Source organism: Diceros bicornis, assembly GCF_020826845.1.
Source record: "Diceros bicornis minor isolate mBicDic1 chromosome 30 unlocalized genomic scaffold, mDicBic1.mat.cur SUPER_30_unloc_6, whole genome shotgun sequence".
In the NCBI taxonomy this organism is placed as follows: Eukaryota; Metazoa; Chordata; class Mammalia; order Perissodactyla; family Rhinocerotidae; genus Diceros; species Diceros bicornis.
Genome location: NW_026690904.1, coordinates 567,089 through 587,061, shown reverse-complemented (window position 1 = coordinate 587,061; position 19,973 = coordinate 567,089). Strand labels below are relative to the sequence as shown.

The 19,973-nt window shown below is 42.5% G+C and overlaps 1 pseudogene; it reads right to left on the bottom strand.

The window, feature by feature from the left end:
• Positions 1-18,749: 18,749 nt before the first annotated feature.
• Positions 18,750-19,317, bottom strand: LOC131402194 (methyl-CpG-binding domain protein 3-like 1; annotated as a pseudogene).
• Between the last annotated feature and the right edge of the window lie 656 nt (positions 19,318-19,973).

Here is a 19,973-nt window from a genome sequence, read left to right as displayed (position 1 = left end):
ACCCTATAAAAGGCCTCAAAAGCTTGTTTGCGCTTTTTTTTTCTCCCCTCAGACACGAAAAGCATCTGTGGAGCTCAACTTTGAGGTGAAACCGGGCTCAGGGTCCACCTGTCCTCACTGATCCATGGATTTCTGTGTGACCAGGTGAGTACCCTGTGGACCTGGTACCAACAGGTTCCGGCAGCCTCCGCTGTGCAGAAGACCTGCCAGTGGGGTTTCCTGGGCTCGGGTTGTCACCACATGGACTCACTGAGAGTGAGGGTATCTTGAGAAAAATTATTGATGTTTGATGAATTATATTCAAGGGAAAGATGGTAAACTGTGTGTGGTTCTGGGTGGTAAATATTTCAGTAAGTACAGTTATATGCAAATAAGAACATATGAAAGAAACGTAAAGAACTGCAAATGTGGATTATAGTAGAAAATATAGATTTACTTGCATTGCATAATACTCAAAAGTCAGGATTTATATATAATAAATACAAAAATGTTTTGCGTGTGTATGTAGTATTAGAAGACATCCCATGAAATATTAGCAGGGATACCCAGCAACATTCCTTAGAACCATTCAATTTGACTTCTAAAGTCCTATCAATCCTCCACAAAAATTTGAAATAGAGGAGCATTCAGGGAAAAAGATGATTGGAACTTCCTTGTATTAATAACAAATTTAAAATTGAATTTGCCAGTAGCCAGATTCATTTAGAGCATTTTTTTCTTTATGACATTTCAAATCATTTGGAGGAATACTAAGCAACACTGTAGATTGAAGGGAAGGGCAATAGTCTCCAAAAAGACTGTCCACACCACCTTGCCTTCTAAAGGGAATTAACTTTGTTTCTTGAAACTTTTCTGAAATAACGGTCTAGTGATTCACGTTGCAGAGTATCTTGCTAAGTAATTTTGTATTTAGTTGTTGGCTTCTACTAATTTTGTGTATGTGTGCCTTTTTCATTCTAGCTTTCCTGTGATGTTCTTGAGGGGAATGTGTGCTTGTCATGCAATAGATAGTCTCTGAGTGTATAATTTATGGTGACCAAACATCCTCATTTATTCAGGACAGAGGGTTTTTCCAGGACACAGGACGTTTAGTGTTCAAACCAGGGCAGTCCTAGACAAACCGGGATGGTTCCTCATCTCATGAGCCAGGCCCTGGGCCACATGCATGGGGACCTGGAGAACCAGAGAGACCTTGTCCCACATCCATGGAATTTATATTGTATTTGGTTATTTGGATTTTAGACAGTTAATGATGGGAGTGATGTGGGAGTTTGGGACAAGGGGACTCAACCTAAGGGGGCAAGGAAGCCCTCTTGAGAAGGACTGATATTTAGCTTGAGAGCTAGAGTTGGAACTGGATTTAGCTAGTTGGAGGGTTAGACTGGAGTGAGGGTGTGGGAGTGTGTTCAAGAAAGTGTTTCAGGCAGAGGGATCCGCATGAGGACACCCCTGAAGCAGAGAGCCCGGTGTGTCCATGAACTGAGAAGAGGGATGGCTGAGCCGAATCAACACAGGGGGAGAGGTGTGAGCCAGACCAGTGTGGGGGACAGGCTGGACAAGGTCAGGAGTGACTTGGGACTCTGTTCTAAGACCAGTGGGAAGACTCTGGAGAAATGCGAGTAGAAGGATGATGCAATCAGTGTTTGGTATAAGCACGGGGGTTAAAATGGACTTCATGGTTAAGAATGAAGACTTAAGAGGCGAGATGGGAGGAGCTGGGAATAAAATTAGGAATAAGATGATTGTTCCCTACGCCTGGCTGATGGCTGTGGAGCAAGAACTAAGTAGAAAGAAAAGACCGTGGAGTGTAGAACCGAGAGAATGTAACGGTACTTTCTTGCCTGCATGTGTCAGATGGCACAGGGCACTGACTGTGCTCCTCGCTGCTGTCCGTGCAGACTTGCAGGTGCCCCCTCGCACAGGTCTGTGTGTTCACCCCTCTTTGCCACTCACATGCCCCCCTCCACATCCTAAAGGATGTCAGGCATTACTTGTGAGGGGGTTGTCTCACATGGGTGACACCTAGGAGAGCCCCTGCAGGCATCAGAGCAGCCCCTTCAGCATCTCCCTCAGCCTCCTCCCTTCCCCTCTCTCGCCTTCCACACCCACAAGGATCCCTGCTCAGTATTCCACATCCCCATGTTCTTACTCCCCCAGGCTTGAGAAGGGTAGGGCAGCCACTGGGGTGGACATCATCTGCACCTTCCACTCTGACCCGTGCACGTGCAGGGCTGGACAGAGAGTGACTCTACTGGGAGTTGAGCCATGAGACCCAGGGCTTCTCCCACCTGGGCTCCTTCACCCTGGAGAGGGACAGCCTCTATGTCAGTGGTGAGGGCCTGTGCTACAGCCACGCTGTCTCTCCCAGTCGAAGTTCTGTTTTGCCTCCTTTGCTCTAAAGTGAGCTATGATCCATCTCTCTATCCACCCGGTCTGGGTTCAGACTTCTCATCACTGTGTGATCACTGGGTCCAGCCACCTTCCATCTCGTTGCCTCCCCCCTCAACACCCCTCCCCTCTTCCCCTCTGCCTTCCCATCTGCTTTTCCAACAAAGGTCCCTACATCCTCCCTCTCCTTAATCCTTTATGTTCACCCCAACTCTTGCTCAGTTCCTCTTGCCTTCTCTCCACAGGTTACACCTATGGAGCCGTGGCCCTGACTACCAACAGTGAGTATTCCTGGACCTGATCTCCTGGGTCCCGTCCGCATTTGGAGATGGGGAGCACATGTTCTCCTACACCTGCTGTCCTTGGTGAGAGAAGGACCTGGAAGGGCCCTAATTCATCCCTTTACTCCCTCCCGGGTTCTGGTGGAGAGTCCCAGCCCAGTGTGAGAAAGCCTTTGACAGAGACATGTTCTCCACACATTCAGACCCCACGTGATTTTCACTTTAATTCTGCTAAAGCGCCGCCCTTTGTCCTCCTTTTCCAGGTATCCCATCCGTCTGTCCAGTTTTCTGCCCATCCATCTGTCTCTCCTCCGAGTTCAGTCTCTCTTGTTCACCTATCTCTCTCTCTTGGGCTCCTCTCATCCACAGGCTTGCTCATCCCTCTACTCACACAGTCACCCATCCCCTCACTCTCATTTATGATTCATCTGTGAATGGTGGTCCTGGGACAGCCACTGCTGGAGCCCTGGTGAGCTTGGGGTCTCCTCCCACTCTATCCCTCCCTGAAGACAGCACTCGCCACAACTCCCGAGCCAGCCACCACGTCCCTGCATACTTGATCAACACCTGTGCTACCAGAAGACACCACAGGTATCGGGGGCCCCTTGTCCTTCCCAGGAGAAGTTCTCCGGCCCCTATCCTCCACCAGCCAGTTGTGATCCAGGAGCTGGGAAGCCAGGGTGTGACATTCTGGTTTTAGGGCAATCATGCTGATCACAAAGATTATATCAACGATTCAGTCTAAGGCCAGACCTCAGAGAGCCCCTAGTCTTGTGAAATTAACACACCATTATAATACAATGTGGGATGTTTCAGGGAGAGGTACCTGGCATAATTTGGAGGGGAAGAGCTTGCTAGAGAAAGTTTCACCAGAATGGAGTCTTTAAGAATGAAAAGGGGGGAGCCTGGCAAATAGAGGATGAAGGGTTTTCCTGGCAGAGTGGATTCCATGAGCAAAGGCTCCAGCCAGAAACAACATGCTGTAAGGGGAGAATTGAAACGAATTTGGTTTGCGCAAAGCATGAAGTTTAAAGTGCAGTAGATGAATAAAATGATACTGAAAGTTCAGCAGGAGCCAGATTGAGTAGAGCCTTGAGTGCCAGGTCAAGAAGGTTGAACTAATCACTGAAGGCCATAGGGAGCCATGGGTGGTACTAGAGCAGTGGTGGCTCTAGTGAGGTATTCATTTCAGAAAGATTCTTCTTGTAGTCCATGTAGAACATCCTTTAGACAGAGCATCCAGTGAGCCTGCTGGGGTGTTTGTCTGGGTGAAGGAAGTTAAGACCTGAGCTGGGACAGGGATGGAGTGTATGTGAGGACCAGTGTGCAAGGTGAATGGGTGTTACTGGGAGGGAAGGGGAGCTGAGCAGATATGCTGGTTCTGAATTGGGTGACCACACGGGTGGGTGGTGGTGCCACTGTGAGAGAAGACGACAGATGATAATTAGTGCAGGACTCTGCTCTGGTCTCAGGCCAGCACTCAGTGATGGCCATCGCACTCCCTCTCGTCTTGCAGCTTTGGGGCACAACCTGAAGACCCTCACAGTCACCTTCCCCATCTCCACTCTCTGGTATTCATCAGACAGGAGCAATGGCTCAGCCTCATTCAACTCCACTGTGAGGGTCCTGCAGAGCCTGGTGAGACCCTGGTCCCAGCAGCTCCTGGTGGGTTAAATCCCACCGAGCCCCTCCCCTAACTCTTGTCCCTCCTGCTCATCCTCCTCCTCCTTCCTCCCCCGCTGGCTCCTAGTTCAAGAGGAGCAGCCTGGGTCCCTTCTACTCGAGTTGCAGACTGGTCTCCCTCAGGTGAGACCCTCCCCTGAGCATCTGCCCTTAATGACCACTTTTGTGACCACCCGTCTTTGTCTCCCCACTGTCCTCCCATTTCCTCCTTCCAGTTCTGGCCCCCACCCCCAGAGGTTTCAGGACCTCTCACTAGAGTCCCCACATCCCTCTCTCCCCAGGCCTGAGAAGGATGGGGCAGCCACCAGGGTGACACCGTCTGCACCAGCACCCTGATCCCGTGGGCCACCATGCCTCTGTGCTGGGAATGGAGAGTCTCCACCTGTCTGCTCTTCCTCTCAGTGGCTCCATGCTCTGCAGCCCAGAGTTTATCCATCCACAGAGAGCACCTACTACACTTCTGCATCATCGTTGGGAACCTCAGCAACCTGGATCCCACATCCTCGGAGTACACCGCCCTGCCGAGAGACACCCCGGAACATGTGGGGGTCTCCCCTCTCCCGTCCTCCTTGCCCTGAGGGCAGCGTCATTCCTCTGCCTGACTTACATCTGTTACGTGATTGTTTCAACCCTTCATTTTCCCTGCATGTCTGGGTTCTCTCAGTGTCCAGAGGTGATGTCCTAGCTGTCTTGCCCATTTCTCACTTGGGTAAACTGAAGCTCAGATAGGGGAGTATTGTGCCTAGGGTGACACAGTGAGTTAGGGGCAGAGCCAGGATTTGAAGTCAGGTCTCCCTTGCCCCAAAGTCTGTGATCTTTCACTGGCTCCAGTGGCCCCCTGCATCCCCAGGAGACCTCCATCTCACCCACTCTCCCTCGCGTTTGTTCTAGGTCACCAAGCTCTACAAGAGCAGCCAGATGTGAGATATATTCCACTCCTGCCTGGTCACCGACTTGATGTATGTTGAGGAGATTGGAAGCATTGGCTGAGCTAGTGGCTGATGACTCTGAGCTCAAGTGACACATCCTTGATCTGAATGTCACTGACATGGTGCCCATTCTGCCCCACATCCCTATCAGCTAATCCTACCATCTCCTTCCTTAGGTTTTCAGAAGATGAGAAAAGCATTAACATTTGGGGCCACCAACCTCCAGCATCCTCCTCCTCTTCCTCTTCTGGAAACTTTCAACAAATATCAGCAGTCTAACTGTGTTGTCCAGTAGTGGAGCCACTAAGCACATGGGGCAATTTAAATTTTTTATACATCTATTGCTATACGGTTCACATATTGTGTGTTGGGAGGAGTGTATTTTTTAGGTTTTTCTATATACAATATCTTCTCCTCTGCAAAACAAATAGTTTTACCTCTTCCCTTCCAATCTGAGTTTCTTTTATTCCTTTTTCTTGCCTAATTGCCCTCATTAGAACCTCTAGTACCTGTGATTAACATACGAGATAAGGGAAGAAATCATTTTCTTGTCCCTGGTCTTAGGGGGAAATTTTCAGTCTTTCACCATTGAAAATGGTGTTAGCCGTGGGTTTTTCACTGATGCTGTTTATATGTTGATAAAGTTTTCTTCTATTCCTAATTTGTTGAGTGTTTACTTTTTTAGACATGAAGGGCATTGTATTTTGTCAAATTCTTTTCTGTATATGTGGTTGAGATTACGTGGTATTGGCCCTTATTCTATTAATATGATGTATTACATAATCAAGTTTTCAGATATTAAGCCAACCCTTCAAATAGCGGTGAGAGATTAAGATGTTCTCAAGTCTTTCCCGGGCGTGCCACAGCCCTGAGCCCTTGTGTCCTTCTAGATGCCCACAAATACACTGGAGCTTTTCAAAGGCCCCTGTGGACATCTCATTCTCCCAATTTTTCTTCTAAGATTTGGCTCACCTCTTGCCTGCCTCAGCTGGTATCACTCCCTCAGGCAACTACAATAGAAAACAATTAGCCCTGATTGTTTTTAGCAAGTGCCCTGGGGACGGACTTTCCTCCCTGGGCAAGCTCTGAGTCAAGTAACTACAAGCCCTGAACATGGGGCTTTTTCGGGGAGCTGCCAGGCAGGTCAGCTAGTGAGAGTTCGGTGGGGATGGGTCTTTTGAGAGCTCCAAACCCATTATGGCTGCTGGGCTTCTGGATGTCTCAGCCACTCTAGTTCTGAGAATGACAGTTTTCAAAGTTATGGAGGATATTGTAAGAGCAGGATGGGAAAGTGCAAGTTATAGTGCCACAAACTTGGCTCCCTTTGTCAAGATTCCACCATGTTTCTTCACTAAACCATCCTCAGATTCTTACATGCCGTTGATTAATTTCTAGACTTCTGAAAATTTGATTTTGACCATTTTTACCAGTGTTCTCATTGTTTTTATGCATTTGCAGAAGTCCTTACTCCAAAGTTTCAAAAATGTTCTCCCTGTGGTTATTTATTTATAAATTAATTACTTTAAATGAAATTATGTGAGAAATTCAGTTCCTCACTCACACACACTAGCCACATTTTAAGTGCTTGATAACAACATGGGGCTAATAATGTGTGTATATGGTATTGCAGACAAATGTTTACATTATTGCAGAAACTTATCTTCTACAGGACCCTGAAGCAGGGAATCTAAAATCAGGGTAGAATTCCAGACACACTTTTTCATCCCTTGTGCCCTACCAGGTCTGGCCCCCACAGTAACCACACTGGAGCATACTCCCTGTGTACCTTGCCAACTTGGCACAGAGACTGCACAGAGATGCCATCTATGAGGAATTCCTGTGGCTGACCCAGAATGGACCCAGCTGCAGAACTTGACCCTGGACAGGAAGAGTATCCTTGGGGATGATACAGCTCCCTGGTAATTGGGAAAGAAAGTGAGGCCTTTCTGGGACTCTGGATTCCTGGGGCTTAGAGAGCATTGAGCTTTCTCAGGCTGGCAGGAGGTGGCATAGTCCCCCAGTCTTTACCCACCATTGAGAGAGAGAAAAGGAAACCAGTGTAATATAGGAGGCCCTCACCTTCTCTTAGACAGCTCTGTGACTTAAAGATAGTCACCTCCCCTCTCTGGACTTTTGTTTCCTTATCTCTGCACTGACAGCAACTGGGCCAGATGGTCAGTGAGGGCCTCCAGCTGTGTGTGAAGCAGTGTCACAGGTTTGGGGGTGGATGTAGTTTCTGATCCACAGGCTATAGTTTGCCAATTCCCGCTCTAGATGATCACCAATGGGCTAGAACTTTCTGCAGTGATGGAATGTTCTATATCTGTGCTCTCCAGTGCACAGCCACATGTGGCTGTTGAGTACTCGAAAGATGGTATTGTGACTGGTCTTTATTGTTACTGAGGTACTAGAATTTTTATTTTATTTAACTAAAATTAATTTTAATTCAAAAGATACTTGTAGCTGCTCCATATTAGACAGCACACCTCTAAGAGGTTGTCTGGGTAGAGGTACAAGTAGTGGGACATGCACCCCTCCCCCCATGCCCACTGGGTGTTGTGTGTCCTACCCTCCTGGAGTTTATCTTGTAGCTGGGAATAACAAGAATAGAGATTTGAAACTTATCAATTATTTGATGTGAACAAACTCATGCTTGCAGGCGGAAATCAGGGAAGACATCCTGCAGGAAATTACATTGTAGGTTAATCCTAGAAAATGAATATTAAGCAAATAGTTGAAGGAGAAGGGGATGATGTGTTTCTAGGCACAGAAGAACACTTTTGAGTTGGATTTTACAAATTTAGAGAGATCCCATAGGCTTTCCAACTGTGATGACCCATTCTGCCCCCGGCTGTCATAAGAAAGTCCAGCCCAAATTCAGTCCTCTGTTCCCAGAGGTATGAATTTGGTTTAATTTATTACACTTTTGTTCTGTGATAATGGTCTTGTATTTTGTAGCAAAGTGTGCTCACTTTTTAGAGATGGAAACTAAAATTGGGTGAAACATCATGATGTCTACTTGACTTTAATATTTCATTGAAAACATGGGATGAATCAAGGTTGGAAAGTGTTAATACTTTATACATTGATGCAATATTGTTTTAATTAGATGGAATATACACTGTTAAATCTAGATGATGGATGTTTATGAGACTGTTCCCTTTAATTTTCTGTGTCTAAAAAGTTTTATTAAAAAGAGTGAAACACACTCACATGCATTCTCCATTTCATTCACTTCCAGAGTATTCTCCAAACAGAGATGATGCCTTGACTGAGAAGCCTGGTAAACCTGCAGGAAGCCCCAGCCCATGGTAGGGGGCGACTATGTTGATGCTGTGTCTCTTCGAAGAGAACCATGCGCACAGGGTCTTGGATGATGAAGAATATTGGCCAACCCTTGTCAAGGAGGGTTGAGGCACAGTGGGGTCACCAAGAGCTCTGGGGCAATGACAGGACGTGGCTCACCCCACCACATGTCTCCCCAGACCTCCCCTTCTGGGCCCTCATCCTCATCTGCTTGGCGGGACTCCTGGTGCTCATCACAGGCCTGATCTGCTGTGTCTTGGTAAGACATGACGTGTTGCTTGTCTTCTTACTATTGGGTTGTAAGAGCTCTGTATATATTCTAAATACATGTCCTTTTCTAGGGATATGTTTTGCAGATGTTTTCTCCCAGTCTGTGTGTGGCTTGCCTTCTCCTCCTCCACATGAGTCATTGGGGAAATGTAAGTTACAGTCATCATGAGATTCCACCACACTTAAGAGTGGCTAAAATTAAAAAGACTGACTATAGCAAGTGTTGTTGAAGATGTCAAGTCACTGAAACTCTCATCAAGTGCTGGTCAAAAATAGCTTGGATGCGTCTTTAATAATTACATACGTCTATCCAGCCATTCCTCTCCTAGGAATCCATCTAAGGGAAATAAACACATATTTCTATACACAGACTTGTACACACATGTTGATAACAACCTATTTATAGTAGATAAAAATGGAAAACAACCCAAATGTCCATCTACTGGTGAACGGATACACAAAGTGTGATATATCCCCACAGTCGGATACGATTCAACCATAAAGAGGAATGAATTATTTTTTTTCTTTTTTAATTATTGTATTGAAATTATAAAGGGTTTTAACATGGTGTAATTTCGGGTGTTCATTATTATTTGTGAATTTCTGTATAGACTGCATCGTGCTTACCAGCGGTAGTCTAACTTTTATCCATCACCATGCATATGTGCCCCTTTAACTCAACACCCAGCCCCCTTCCCCTCTGGTAACCACTAATCTGTTCTCTTTATCCCTGTGTATGTTTATCTTCTACATATGAGTGAAATAATGCTATTTGTCTTTGTCTGGCTTATTTTGCTTATCATCATACCCTCAAGGTCCGTCCAGGTTGTTGCAAACAGGACGATCCTGTTTTCTTTTTCTGCCTGAGTAGTATTCCATTGTATATAATACATACCACATCTTCTTTATCTGTTCCTCTGTAGCAGGGTACTTGGATTGCTTCCATGTCTTGGTTATTGTGAATAATGCCGCAGTGAACACAGGGGTGCATAAATCTCTTTGAATTGTTGATTTCAGTTTCTTTGGATAAATACCCAGTAGTGGGATAGCTGGAAGATATGGTATTTCTATTTTTAATTTTTTGAGAAATCTCCATACTGTTTTCCCTGGTGGCTGCACCAGTTTGCATTCCCACCAGCAGTGTGTGAGGGTGACCTTTTCTCCTTATCGTCTCCAACATTTGTTATTTTTTCTCTTGGGAGTTTTAGCCATTCTGACAGGTGTAAGGTGATCTCTCATTGTAGATTTGATTTGAATATCCCTAATAGTTAGTGATGTTATACATATTTTCATGTGCTTGTTGGGCTTCTGTATATCTTCTTTGGAAAAATGTCTGTTCATATGCTCTGCCGATTTTTAGATTGGATTATCTGTTTTTTGTTGTTGGGTTGTATGAGTTGTTTATATATTTTTGAGATTAACACCTTGTCAGATATATGATTTGCAAATATTTTCTCCCAGTTGGTGGATTGTCTTTTCGTTTTTTTTTTTTTTTTTTTTTTTTGTGAGGAAGAGCAGCCCTGAGCTAACATCTCTGCTAATCCTTCTCTTTTTTCCTGAGGAAGACCAGCTCTGAGCTAACATCTATTGCCAATCCTCCTCCTTTTTTCTTTTCCTCAAAGTCCCAGTGGATAGTTGTATGTCATAGTTGCACATCCTTCTAGTTGCTGTATGGGGGACACGGCCTCAGCATGGCCGGACCAGCGGTGCGTCTGTGAGTGTCCGGGATCCGAACATGGGCCGCCAGTAGAGGTTCGCGTGCACTTAACCACTTAGCCACGTGGCCAGCCCTGTCTCTTCATTTTGTTCATCGTTTCCTTTGCCTTGCAGAAGCCTTTTAGTCTCATGTAGTCCCATTTGTATATTTTTTCTTTTCTTTCCCTTGCCTGAGTAGACAAGGTATTGGAAAAGATGCTGCTAAGACCGATGTCAAAGACTGCACTCCGTATATTTTCTTCTAGGAGTTTTATGCTTTCAAGTGTTAGAGTCAGGTCTTTTATCCATTTCGAGTAATTTTTTGTGTATGCTGGAAGATAATGATCTACTTTCGTTCTTTTGCATGTGGCTGTCCAGTTTTCCCAACAGCATTTATTGAAGAGATTTTCCTTTCTCCATTGTATGATCTTGGCTCCTTTGTCAGAGATTAACTGACCACAGATGTGTGGTTTTCTTTCTGGGCTTTCAGTTCTGCTCCATTGATCTATGAGTCTGCTTTTGTGCCAGCAGCATGCCATTTTGATTAGTATAGCTGTGTAATATATTTTCAAGTTAGGATTGTGATGCCTCCAGCTTTGTTCTTTCTTCTCAGGATGGCTTTGGCTATTTGAGGTCTTTTGTTTTTCCATATATATTTTAAGATTCTGTGTTCTATTTCTATGAAGAATGTCATTGGGATTCTGATTGGGATTGCATTGAATCTGTAGATTACTTTAGGTAATATGGACATTTTAACTGTGTTTATTCTTCCAATCCATGTGCATGGAATATCTTCCCATTACTTCATGTCATCATTGATTTCTTTCAATAATGTCTTATAGTTTTCATTGTATAGGTCTTTAACCTCTTTGGTTAAATTTATCCCTAGACACTTTTTTATTTTTGTTGCAATTGTAAATGGGATTGTATTCTTGAGTTCTCTTTCTGTTAGGTCATTATTAGAGTATAGAAATGCAACTGATATTTGTAAGTTGATTTTGTACACTGCAACTTTGCTGTAGTTGTTGATTATTTCTAATAGTTTTCTGATGGATTCTTTAGGGTTTTCTATATTTACAATCATGTCATCTACAAACAGCAAGAGTTTCATTTCTTCCTTTCCAATTTGGATTCCTTTTATTTCTTTTTCCAGCCTAATTGCTCTGGCCAAAACCTCCAGTACTATGTTGAATGGGAGTGGCGAGAGTGGGCACCTTTGTCTTCTTCTTGTTCTCAGAGGAATGGCTTTAAGTGAAAAACTTAAAGCCATACTTAATGGCTTTATGTATGACGTTGGCAGTGTGTTTGTGATATATGGCCTTTATTGTGTTGAGGTACGTTCCTTCTATACCCATTTTATTGAGAGTTTTTATCATAAATGGATGTTGCATGTTGTCAAATCCTTTCTCTGCATCTGTGGAGAGGATCATGTGATTTTTATTCTTCAATTTGTTAATGTGGTGTATCACACTGATTCATTTGCGAATGTTGAAACATCCCTGCATCCCTGGTATAAATTCCACTTGATCATGGTATATGATTCTTTTAATATATTGCTGTGTTCGATTTGCTGATATTTAGTTGAGGATTTTTGCATCTGTGTTCATCAGTGATATTGGCCTGTAATATTACTTCTTTGTGCTGTCCTAGGCTACTTTTGCTGTCAGGATGATGTTGGCCTCATAGAATGAATTAGGACGTGTTCCATCTTCTTCAACTGTTTGGAATAGTTTGAGAAGCATAGGTATTAAATCTTGTTTGAATATTTGGTAGAATTCTCCAGAGAAGACATCTGGTCCTGGACTTTTGTTATTTGGGAGGTTTTTGATAACCATTTCGTTCTCTTTACATGTGATTGGTCTGTTCATTTTCTCTATTTCTTCTTGATTCAGTTTTGGGAGGTTGTGTGAATCTAAGAATTTATCTATTTCTTTTAGGTTATCCAATTTGATAGCATATAAGTTGTTCAGTGTATTCTCTTATTGTCCTTTGGATTTCTGTGGTATCTGTTGTAGTTTCTCCTCTTTCATTTCTAATTTTATGTCTTTGAGCCTTCTCTCTTTTTTTCTTAGTGAGTCTGGCTAAGGGTCTGTCAATCTTGTTTCAGTCTTCTCAAAGATCCAGCTCCTTGTTTCATTGATCCATTCTACAGTTTTTTTAGTCTCTATTTCATTTATTTCTTCTCTAATTTTTATTATTTCCCTCATTCTGCTGACTTGAGGCTTCATTTATTCTTCATTTTCTGATTCTATTAGGTGTAGTTTAAGGGTACTTATTTGGTATTTTTCTTGTTTGTTGAGGTGTGCTTGTATTACTATGAATTTCCTTCTTAGAACTGCTTTTGCTGCATCCCATAAGAGGTGTTTTGTTGTCTTTTTCGTTTGTCTTCAGGTATTTTTCGATTTCTCCTTTGATTTGTTCATTGATCTAATGGTTCTTCAGTCGTGTGTTCTTTAGTCTCCACATATTTGTGACTTCCCCATCTTTTTTCTTGTAGTTGATTTCAAGTGTCATAGCTTTGTGGTCAGAAAAGAAGCTTGATATGATTTCAATCTTAAATTTATTCAGGCTTGCCTTGTTTCACAACATATCGTCTATCTTTGAGAATGTTCCATGTACACTTAAGAAGAATGTGTATTCTGTTGTTTTGGGAGGGTATGCTCTATGTATATCGATTAAGTTCATCTGATCATACGTTTCATTTAATTACACTATTGACTTGTTGCCTTTCTCTGCATGATCAATCCATGGATGTAAGTGGGGTGTTCAGTTACCCTGCTATTATTGTGTTGTTGTTAATTTCTCCCTTTGGCTCTATAGAGGGTTGCTTTATATTCTTTTTTACTGCTGTGTTAGGTGCATATATTTTTATAAGTGTTATGTCCTCTTGGTGGAAAGTCCCCTTTGTCATTATATACTGCCCCGCTTTGTCTCTCATAGTCTTTTTTTATCTTGAAGTCTGCTTTGTGTGATATAAGTATGGCAACACCTACTTTCTTTTTTTTTGCCATTTGATTGGAATATTTTCTCCCATCTCTTCCTTCTGAGCCTGTTTGTTTTTAGAGCTGAGATGTGTTTCCTGGAGGCAGCATATTGTTGGGTCTTGTTTTCTAATCCACCCCACCACTCTGTGTCTGTTGACTGGAGAATTCAATTGATTTACATTTAGAGTGATTATTGATACTTGAGGGCTTAATCCCACCTAATCTATATTTTCATTGTTTCTCTTCCATTGTGTTTCTGACTACCATTTCACTTTGGGTGTTTTCATGGAGGTTGTCTCTTTTTTTGTGATCTATGGCTCTGCTCTGATTTTTTGTTTGCTGGTTACTGTGGGGTTTGTATGAAGAACTCATAGATGAGATAGTCCATCTTCTGATAGCCTCTTATCTCCATTAGGCTAAGCAGGTTCCATCCCTTTTCTCTTCTCCTTCTGAGTTATTGTTGTCACAAGTTATTCATTTTTGTGTTGTGAGTTTGTGACTAAGTTGAAGTGTTTATAGTTACTTTTGATGCTTTCCTTCCCTTCTTATTTTAAGTTATAATTAAGCATTTGCTACCCTGTTGTGAAACAGAGCTGTAGCTTTCTGATTTTGTCTGTCTATTTATCTTTTTGCTCAAAGCTTTGTAGACATTTGCCTTCTTTTTATTTTGGGTATGAGTACGTTCTTGATCATTGCTTGTATGGGAGATCTAGTGGCAATGAAATCCCTCAGCCTTTGTTTATCTGGGAAAATTTCTATTTCTCCATTGTATCATAAGGATCTTTTCACTGGATAGAGTATTCTTGGCTGAAAGTCTTTGTCTTTTAGTATTTTTAATATATCATTCCATTCTTTCCTTGCCTGTAAAGTTTCTGCTAAGAAATATGCTGAAAGCCTGCTAGGTGTTCCTTTGTAGGTTATTTTCTTCTGTCTTGCTTCCCTTTATATTTTTTCTTTGTCATTGGCTTTTGCCAATTTTACTATTATATGCCTTGGAGAAGGTCTTTTAGCGTTGATATTATTAGTCGTTCTGTTGGCTTCATGTATTTGTAAGTCCGGTTCTTCATCAGGTTTGGGAAGTTCTCAGCTATTATTTCTTTGAACAAGCTCTCTGCTCCTTTCTGCCTCTCTTCTCCCTCTGGAATACATATAATTCTTATGTTGCTTTTATAATTGAGTCGTATATTTCTACAAGAATTCCTTCCTTTTTTAAAAATCAGAGTTCTCTCTCCTCGTCCACTGGAAGCAGTTTTATATTTCTATCTTCTAAATCACTAATTCTTTCATTCATAATATCAACTCTATTTTTTAAGGATTCTAGATTCTTTTTTATCTTTTTAATTATATTCTTCATATCCAGATTTTCTGCTTGATATTTTTTAATAGCTTCAGTCTCTTTGATGAAGTATTCCTTTTCCTCATTAATTTTATTCCTGAGTTCATCGAACTCTCTGAACATTCTTGTAACTTGGTGAGTTTATTTATGACAGTTATTTTGAACTCTGTCATTTAGATTGTAAATTTCTGTGACTTCAAGTTTCGTTTCTGGAGATTTGTCGTTTCCTTCTGCCCTGAAGTGTTACTGTATTTCCTTATGGTGTTTGATGAACTGATCTTTTGCCTGTGTATTTGTGGTAGTATCAGGTCACAAATTCTAGCTGCTACCACTGTGGGGAAAGATGAGCTGTGTTTCTGATCCCACCCCATATGCTGGAAGTTGTGTGGGTACAGTGGGTGTTTCCACTCGCTGGGAAAGCATTCCCACTGGGCTCAGAGCTGCCACCACATGGAGGCACGTGCACAGTTGTGACACCGCAGCACTACTATGGATATTTGTGCCACCTGGGAAATCATTTGCATATGAGTGTATATCTGCTGCTGCCTTTTCTTATGCTCATGCCAGCCTCTGTGTTTGGTGGTTGGTGCTTCTTCATGGGTTCTGAGCATTGGCCAATCTTTGGGACTGCAGTGGCATGGTGCGCTTTCCAACCATCCAGGAAAGCATTCGTGTGTGGTTCCAGGGCTCACGCCAACCCCTCCCAGAGTTGCACCAAGGCGCATTCCTACTTTTGGGGATGCAGCATTAGTATTGGCTTTCACGCCAACATGGGAAGTGCTCGGGTGTGTGCACAGTGCTGCCAGGGAAGGGTTGGGAATAAGAATGAATTCATAGTACATGCAATGACAAGCATAAATGTCAAAATATTTATGCTGAGTGAAAGAAGCCAGTAAAAAATGAGTACATAGTATATGATCCCATTTATAAACATTTTAGTAAAATCTATAGGGACATATACCAGATCACTCGTTGCCTGGGAATGAGAATGTGTTTGCAAAGGGCAGGGAAGGAGAAATTAAAATGAACATGAGTAAATTTGGGGAAGATAGTGTTCCTTTTCTTGATTCTGGTGATGATTCAATAAGTTATAATCAAAATGTATCAAATTGATCACTTTAAATGTTTGCAGTTTTCTGTATGTCGTTAATACCTCAATTAAGCTAGAACATGTAGGGGAAAGAAAGGGAGAGAGAGCCGAACGAGGGAAAAGGGAAGGAAAAGAAGGACTGAGGGTGAAAATTAAGTGGAAAAAAGAAAGAGAGACACAGGAGGCATTGGGTCTCTGTGGCTTTGGCATCTCCTTCCCCTGGACTCTCCCATACGGGGCAGCTAACTGGACCATGCTGATGCGCTCTCCTCACCTCACAAGTCATTGTCTGCCAGCGGAAGAAGGTGGGCGACAGTGAGGTCCAGTGACGATGTCTGGGCTATTAACCAGCCTCATGGCGACCTACGGAAGCTGTGATGACTAGATATGACTAGAACTGAGGTCCCTTTTTCCCTGCTGGGGTCCAGAGGAGCTTGACTGGAACAGAACGAAACCACATTGGATGGACACAGGCTCCGAGCCTGTCTAGACTTGGCCTCTGACTGGCTCACGGGGGACTAAGCTGAAAGGTGTCACCTTCCTTAAGTCCTGAAAGTGACTGCAACTTCTGTCCTGTGGTGTCACACCAGTTCATCCCTCAGGGACACCAGAATTGGTGAAACCAGCACAGACGTTGCCATCATGTAAAATCGAATCCCCACTTCAATGCAAGTTTTCCCTTCTTAGGAAAATTTGGAACATCCCTCCCCTTCACTCTGTGCAGCCATCACACCCCTCTCGTTTCCTCTATATTCCTCCCCCACTGAAGCCCTGGCAGTCTCAGGTTCCCCTTTTCTGCTTCATTCTCTGAAGCTCATATTCACCAGGATTTTCAGATCAATCTCCCTTGATGGCACCTCTCCCCACTCATGGGTGCTCCATGACGGGAAACAGGCCAAGATGGGAGGAGTGGGTGAGACATGACTCTGCAGTCACCTTGGGCCTTGGGAGATGAAATGACTAGGTATCTGGGAAGCCTGAATCCCAGAGAAAAACCAAGGCTCTGGGAAGAGAGTATCTGCTCTGGGTGTAAAAGTGAATAATACTCGATGGGAGAAATCTGAGGGAAAATAAAGAGTCTTTTTTCATCTTTCTCTGTACAGAGTCCAACTAGCCTCACAGCAGCGGCTCCCCATCAAGCAGCCTAGAGCATCCCAGGCATGAGGCAGACTGGGCTGTTCTGCAGTGCGTCTGTGGGAACAGATTACATTATCTGTACACACTGTGCAGACGACCACAGCTGAAGATACCCAAGGGCTGAGAATTAAAGTCACAGTCATGGCACTCTCTCAGAATATTTGTGTATGAGCTTCACATTCTCAATCTGAAGCAGTGATTCTCCGAGAATGTACACTATGAAGATTCTAATGATTAACAATATTAATATATTATTATTATACATTGCATAAAATATACATTATTTACTGTACATTAGAATTATAAATTAATGTATAATTATTATTATACATTAATATATTATTATATATTGATTATTATAATATCATTATAATGATTGATAATAGTTATGGTTATTGACTAATTTCTTCTAAGCAACATGACTGGAAATCTCTGCATGTATTATCTCAGTTACAGTCACAATTTTAGGGATTTATTCCCATTTTAAGCTAAAGACGTGGAGGCTCAGAAATATTAAATAACTTCACAAAGAAGGAAAAAAATTACTACAAAGCTAAATTAAAAACCTATTCAAACTATGTGTCAAAGAAAGAAAGACATTTTCTGACTTACAAACAGACTCAAAGTTGACCTCCCACAGGCCTGCAGTGAAAGAACCGGTAAATAATGTACATCAGGAAGAAGAAATGTGAACCCAGGAAAACATAAGAGGAGTCATGAGGAAAGGAAAAAACCGTCTGTCTAATTTAGTATTAGTTTTAAAACAAGACATTAAAAACATTCGAACGAAAATTCCAGATGATTACCACATGGAAGAATAGAGGAGAGAAAATTTAGCTAAAAGATAACTCATTTTTTAGGGAAGATATAAATACTAAGATACTCTATTATTGTTTAACACGTTGCTCTTAGAAACTGATAAATCTGTGGGACAAAAGTAAGTAATGATAAAGAGGATTTGAAGAGTGCAACATAGTCGATCGGGCAAATAGACAAATCCCAACACACTGGCTTATTGTGAGACTTGTGATGCTGAAAACAGTCGTTCTCCTGACAGCATGATACCACAATGGCATATCAATTTTCATGAATCAAATTTCCAACACATATAAATCTAAAAAAAGGGACAATCTAGTATCTCATTATATGCAACTGTGATTCCACATGCAACAAATACCAGAAAAATAGAGACCCAGAAGTAGGTGTCTTTTTTGAGAAGACAGATATAACAGCTCTTTAGTGAAATATTATGTTGGAATTTATTGCAATATTACACAAAAAGGACAATCCATTTGGACTATGTATGTTTTCTCTGTGACTGTGAAGGCAAAACTCTAAGGAATACCCTGATTGTGATAACTCTTGGTCTTAAAATACAAATAGATAACACTCAGTAAAGGAAAATGAGAGAACAAAATGAGAAGGAAAGATCTCCTTTCTCTCCTCACCTGAAACCCAATCTCTCACCTCCGAAGTATCACTGTCTGTATCTTCTGTCATGCAAAGGAATCAAAGAAAAGAAAATTATTGGTATATCTTAAAGTTTCAAGAGGTCAAAGGAAGAAGACTTCAGGACCCTTGCGGAGGCATTAATGTACTGTGAGCTCCATGTCATCTGCACCGTCGTCTGTTTTCTTCATCGTGTTTGTCGGGATGTCCTTCTTGGCCCCTCACTCTCCCTGCCTCACTAGCGAGTGTGTCTGCATCAGTGCTACCGCCAGTCTGTCTCTTGCCGTCTTCACTTTCCCTTCCTGTTTCCTGATATCTTCCTCAGTCACCAGAAGACGTTTGCAAAGGAGCTGTGGGATGTACAGACAAGCTCCTGGGATCATCTCTGCCGAATCTGAAGACCAGGCAGGGGTGGGCATGAGACTGGAGTTCAGAACACCTGCGAGCTCACCTGGCAGGGATACACCTGTGCTACTAGGTGCAAGGTTGGGCAGGGTTTTGGCAAGGTCCAAAGCACTTAACAGTTCTCCTGTACTCTGCAGGCCTGGAGACCTTGCAGTCTCTTCTGCCAGCAGAGTTGTTGGGGCAGGTCCAAGATTTCCTCCCTTTGATGACATCTGACATCATTGCCAGGATAGGATGTGATTCTAGTAACTGGCCTCTTGAATATGTAACTGGACATTCTCAAAGGGATGGAGATGCTCAAACCAGGCTTTGGTTTTGATTGCTTTCCACAATCATTTCACTTCCTCTGTGATGATTGGACCATCATACTTCTTTTCCTCTTACCATATAAAAATAAATTGTGAAAGTGTATCAGAGTTGCAAATGAAGCCTGCCTTCCCAAGACAATTATGTCAGATGCCTTGTAATTCTACCCCCCCCTCCATGTGGGGATTAATCTGACCTGTGTCCTGGGACATCATCAAAGAGATTTGGGTCAAGAAAAGTAACCATGAGGTCAAAACTCAGGACTATAGCAGGTCATTGCTTCCCCCCCATGTTGTTAGACACTTATGTGTATGACTTTATTCTCTTTTTGTCCTTGTCACTCTCAACAACAAAATCCTTGGAGCTCCCTGTCAGGACACACAGTCCCCAGTTTTTTTCTAAATCCCAAATCATACCATTCTTCTATATTAAATGACTATTCATTTGATTAACCCATTGACCAGTTGGTGCTCATAACTCCATTAAAGCTTAAATCAATAGTGAAATTATCATCCACCCCACTCCTAGTGACTCTTATTTGACAACTGTGAACATTAAATCTCAGTGCAGAGAATGTATGTCTGAAAAAATTCTACTTACAAATGGAGATTGTACTGTATGTGGGAAGTACACACTGGATTTATGAAACTCAGGAAAAAATGTAAACTCTCATTATTAAGTTTTGTATAGACTGCACCCACATTGATAATATCT